Source organism: Metarhizium robertsii (genome assembly GCF_000187425.2).
Source record: "Metarhizium robertsii ARSEF 23 chromosome Unknown MAA_Scf_3, whole genome shotgun sequence".
Taxonomy (NCBI): Eukaryota; Fungi; Ascomycota; class Sordariomycetes; order Hypocreales; family Clavicipitaceae; genus Metarhizium; species Metarhizium robertsii.
Window position 1 is genome coordinate 605,072 of NW_011942171.1, and position 6,026 is coordinate 611,097.

Consider the following 6,026-nt stretch of genomic DNA (forward strand, 5'->3'; position numbering starts at 1 on the left):
AGTGGAGTGGATTGCAACTCTGAGTGCGTGTACGCGCGTAAGCTTTATTATATATATTGTATCTACACGGGGCCGCGTATACCTTACAAGAATCATGCCAGTTCGTTGTCGCAGACATGCTTGTGCTTTATGCGTAGGCCCGCAATGGGTTTGGGCGAGAAACCAATTCTGGGCTCATAGGCAATTAATTAACCCCGTCGTGAATCGAGAGAACTCGAGTGTATCTAACAACTTTGCACCCTACCGGTTGAGTGCATAGAAGAGCGTGTCACAACATGTGAGATATACCGGGATTCTCTCGATTCACGATGAGTTATGAATCTTGTTGATTGTTGTACTCATAACGCCCGGTGGAATTGTCCAACAGTGTAGCCATCAATCTATGTGCCATATTGTCACGTTATGAGACTCATGTTTACTAAGCTTCTTGATAAAATCATTATTCTTGTTCTTGCGAGAGCTGCAGACGGAGTCTGCAGCTCTCTTTTTAATACCAAAAAAAAACTTCCCTTCGTCCGAATCTAACTTTCGGCTAAGTTTAGTCATGATAGCCGACGCTATGACATCCAGCCATCACACCAAGCTCTGCGACTTCAGTCTACAGAGGCATTATCCGACACATATACGTCGCTCCTCAGTGTCAATCCAACACAGCGCGACACGCTTGACCAAGTAAAAGGGAGGAGGACAGGATCAAGAACAGACGACAATAAAGCATGAAAGGGTTGCCTACACACCCCACTGAGCACCCACTGAGATTTACAGTGGGATGCTTGAGTCAGACGAGCCAAGGTGCTAGCAATCAACCACACCCCCCGGGGGGGGGGGCGTGCTAAAGTGTCATTGATGGCTCTTGTCGTATGATTGTAATGTTAAACTCAATTGTTTACAATGCTAGCATGCGGCCTCGCTTGGCTCACAATACTACTTGCTCTAAGAGACTGCAATCGCATTAACGAAGACAATCCGAAGGGTAAAAGGGCTCTAAGCCACCAGACACACCGTAGAAAATGGCTCGGTTTGGTGGTCAGCACCCTGTTTGAGGGTGCAGGCGAAGACGGAACCTAAAAAGTGGGGGCGTGGCACGAGCAGCACCCGTATCAATTGCCTATTCATGAAGACTATTTTGAGCTTTAATAAAACCGCCGTGTGGTATGCGCTGTGGGCCATGAGAATCGTTGTTCTCACTGCCTTCGCAGCTATAGAAGCTCATCACTGACACCATCAATCTGTTTCAACTCTCTAATAATTTTCTCCTCCGACAGCATAAGCCTATGCTTCTCCCATTCTTCCAGTTTCTTTATGCCATTTGAGTCGTAAATACGACTAAGACGGATTGCCCGCTCTTCCCAGCCTGAAAGCTTTTCGTTAGCCCCGATAGCACCTTTTGGCTGCGTTACTTTACTACCGTTGTCGGCTGCTTCCAAGAGCGATAAAACCATGCTGCCAAAAAGGCTTGCACCATGATGACCGTCTGTGGCTAAAACTGCTCGAAAAATTTGCTTCTTGATCGATAAATCTCGTATCTGATGCTTCTGTTGCTGGTTTTCTAATAGCTTCTCTTTTGTAGACTCTTCTAATTCCGCCACCCGCCTCTCCAGGTCTCTCACCTTATTCTCTTTCCGCTGACGAAATGCACGCTGCCTACAGTCATAATATAAGTAATGAGGTTTGCCATGAGTAGCCTACAACTCGAGAAAGAGGGATGGAGATATACTTACGCAGCCCGGTTCTGCGCTTGTCTTTTTTTTCTCTTGTCTTCTGATGACTTTTTATCTTTCTCAGTCGGCTTGTAATTCGTGGGGTCCTCTGATTGACAGGAACATGGGATCAATAAACGAGAATTCTCGTCCCAGCCTATTTTGCTAGCAATAGCTTCACAACAGCGCGACTGTGTGCGGCCGAAGGTATTAGTGATTGAATTGAACAGGTGGCATGGGATAACATGGTCTTGTGCTGGACTTGAAGAGGATTCGTTGTCGTGACTGAAGATCAGGCTTTCGTTTGTTGTAGTCTTAGGATGATCAGCCTTTGATTGACTCGTCAGAAACAGAGCGCTAGTACAAAAGTTCTTCGCGGAGTGTGCTCCTAACGTATGTAGGCCAAACAGCAACGCAATGAGAGTAAAACCCTTAGAAGACAGGGGTCGGATACCTTGTCATCCAAACAGCCACTGGCGAAACTGAATAAGTAACTGTCACCTATAGACGATGGTGGTATATATGAGGACGCATCAGTCTCAGTGGCAAACGGTTCCACCAGGTGATTATGATCACCAGAAACATTAATCATTTTGAACAACTAAACCAAAATGCAAGGTTTTGAGATTATACAATTCTCGTCGTGGGGCAATGGGTCTAAGCTATTTATTGCGTATGCGCAGAACTCAGCCGCCTCAGTTTGTAAACCTCCCCCTCTTTGGGGATATTGTGGGAAATGATGAATGATCACTGACGTGCCATATGAAACAACATGTTGGTAATCAACTTTCGTACTTCAAATAGGGAAGACGTGACCGCTGCACATCCGTACAAGTTTCATCTAGAACACAACTTTGTCCTCCATTTTCAGCAAGTAATAAAAGTATGACAGAGATCGTTAATGTCCACTCTTGCCGACGGAAATTGCACAACTGTTCTATTACATGATATTGCTGACTAAATCGCCAATACAGTTGAACTTTATTTTAGACCACAGCTCAAGGGTAGGTCTTGAGCGATTGTCATGCCAGACGCTGTGGACCCATGATAATGCAGATCAAAACGTGAGTCGATTTTAACCTTGTTTTAGACCGCAGCTCAAGAATAAATGGTCGAACGATTGTCCGGTCTGACTTTAGGAGTGTCACACGTTACATCAAACATTCAATTTGAGTAGTGATGTACTTTGCGTCCTATAGCGTTGTACATACGTACGTACGTTGAGGTGCTGTGCATGGAGACAGGAAACTTCACGATACTGACACACCCAGCGTCAGTACAAAATTATCGTTCTAGGAAATGTGGCAATCATAGCCTCAGTAGTAATTCAAGTGTGTCATCGTGTATCTAGCCCTTGCCCCACAATCGGCCGTCAAAAGTCTTAGCATCAGAGTGGGTCGATTCTGGGGTTCGGTTTTCCCACAATGTAAGCTTGTTTCCAATAACGTTCAACTATTCGAGCGAGACCCACACGAACCGATGATGATCAATCATCCCACATTGACCACACATCTTCACGAAGAGAGACCGGATGTTTTACCTGCAATTAAAGGCCTAATCACTGCTGGAGATCTGAGTGAGACATGTGCGGCTAAGGGTTGATGGAGGGACCTGTGTTTGTAATCCCTCTGCGCGCTTTTTTTCAAAGAAAAATAAAAAATAAAACATATTGTGACACAGAAGAGCCAAATTTTGTTATGTCGCATACTGAGGCTCTTTGCATGAACATGTAACAGCGAAATTGGGCGACTATTTGAACGGAACGATGAACCAATAGACAAGCACATTACCTACACAGATATTTAGTTGAACATTATTATTGAAGGATAGAACTGCCTCTAATGATAGTACAAGCGCACTTCTTGTGATTTCCAACTGTCAGAATGTCAGTTAGCATGACTAGACTTAGCTGAAGAACGGATTCGGACGAAAGGAAGTTTTCCGGTATTAAACAGACGATCGCAGACAGAGTTGGACTCAAAAAACAAGAAGAACAATGATTTTGTGAAGGAACTTATTTAACAATAAGTCTATAACGTGACACAATTGTCATCCCGCCATAGCACAGTGCGTGATTGCCCACAGCAAACCAAGCTCAATCCGTAAGCCGACTCTCAGAAATCCGTTGGAGAAAAAGGGCTAGAGTGTTACGATTCCGGCTTGTAGGCAGCAGCATGGGCAGCTACATGAGTCCTCCTCAGCAGCGTAAGACGGGTACGGTGTAGATCGGGATTATGGACCAATGGCAGGGAGTTCAATCCGTTTATAAGTAAAATTAACAGAGACACCGAAAGGGCTCACCGGGAATTTGCGTGCATTCCATCGAACCGCGTAGTAAATAGGCACCATAAATTGTCATAGTACTCTTAGTCCTAGCTGATCCTTAACATGTCACGTTATGGGACTCACTGTCTAAGCTTCTTTCTTATAAATATTGATTGTTGTTGTTCTGTCTCTCCTTCAGCTATTGATCCAAAAGGCTCGCGCTCAAAGGCGATAGAGATAAAGGTACCTGTCTCCCACTTGCCAATTCTCTCAAAACACCAAATTCTGCAACTTCAGTCTGCAGAGGTATTATCCGACAGAGCTTTTGACTTGGATAGACTGGAATTGAGGCACAATATCTAGACATGTTGATTTGATGACAAGAGGGGAACTTTGCTTTATATTGAAATGAAAAAAGGGAATACAGGCAGAAGACCCGAAAATTAAAACCGGCAACGCGACGCAATCGACAAGTGGCTGTCGTAAGACTGTCTATTTACAAGCTGAGCAAAGAAGGAACGCAACCTTGTTTCTCGCCTCAAGTCCGTGACCACATCTCTAGACGAAATTAACTGCTTTACACATGGGGCTAATCTAGAGCCTCCGGAAGCAGCCAGTAACACTTGCTGAGTTGTTGTGATGCTGAGAAATTGGATAATTGCGAACGTAATTCCTAATATAAATCGTCATTTGTTGCCCGTCCTTTCCTTAGTCAATATGCCGGTAATGTATACATAAGTTCTTCATGCAACCCAGGAATATATGACCTCGACAAAGTGTTTGACAATTTCAGGTCATAGCCCTGCGCGCTCGGAATTGCGGTACACCTGGGGCTATAATTTTCCAGTCGTCTCCAGCCCATTCTTGCGCAAATCAGCTCGAGATTTGGACTGCCTTTCGGCGAGGCAAGCCTCTTTATTTTGCATCATAGAGCAGAAAACTTCTGTTCCCATGCAAGTTTCGTTAAAAGCAGGACAGTTAACTGGATTCATCCATAGAAGTTTTGTCGCCGCTCGTTTTACCTCGGTGGGGTGTGCGAAAGCAAACACAAACTGCGGAACTAGAGCAAAAGCTGCCAGTCTCATCGTGTAATGTGGGAAAAAGAAGTGCACGGTGAGGACGGTGGCTAATTGGAGCTGGCACGAGTTGCGGGTGACACCAGGTTTTTTCTTTGTAGTCGTACGGACGTCGTCCTCTTGTAGGCATGAAGAGGCATATGTATCGTCGCCCAGCTGTTGCCGCATAAATACGCCTGAGCTTAAGCTTCAACGTTAAATGCAGTCCCACTTTAACGCTAGCTGTCATACTACAAATCACACACTGACACGTAACCAAAATGGATGATTTGCACGTAATACAATTCAGCGTCAACCACCCGTGGCCGGGTTAACAATGTCATTTCTGAAACACGACGCTGGGCCTAATCAGGTGGGTTTTGTGGCTCATTCCTAGATCCTGTGAGACGTTTGCACCTGGGGAGCCCAAGACTCAAGCCCAAAGTCCAAATCTGAGGCTCATGCAGCTGAGCTCTGGAGCCTGCATCATGAACCTAGTCCATCCAGCGACTTAATGCCCCGACAGCGCGAATCATGGATAGCCATTTGAATGATTACCAAGGCTTTGACATTTGGTCTATTGTCATGATTGTTTGATTATATTTAAGAAGCCTGTCTCTTGTTTTGACAACTGTGTGCTAGGGCGTCAACTAAGCAGGTCCAAGAGACGTGTTTCTTTTCACACTCTTTTCTCCCCCCTTGATATTACGTGTATTTTTTTCTTGACTTGATATAACCCTCCTGTTTCCTGGGTTTACTTACATGCGTTAAAGTTCGTCATCATGGTGATGCTGCCCCTTCTTGTTTCTGGCCTGATGGCCTCGGTTTCTGTTGCTGGTCCTATGGAGATAAGAGGCCAGGTTGAGCATCATTGTGCTACCCGAGGTCTCAGTTTGGAGGACCAGGAGCTATTTACGCGGCATGCCTCCCAGCCCGATGATGGACAAGAGATCAACTTGGGATGTGTTTTGCATTTATGCTGCGGCCAGGGCGGAGAATGTCCCCC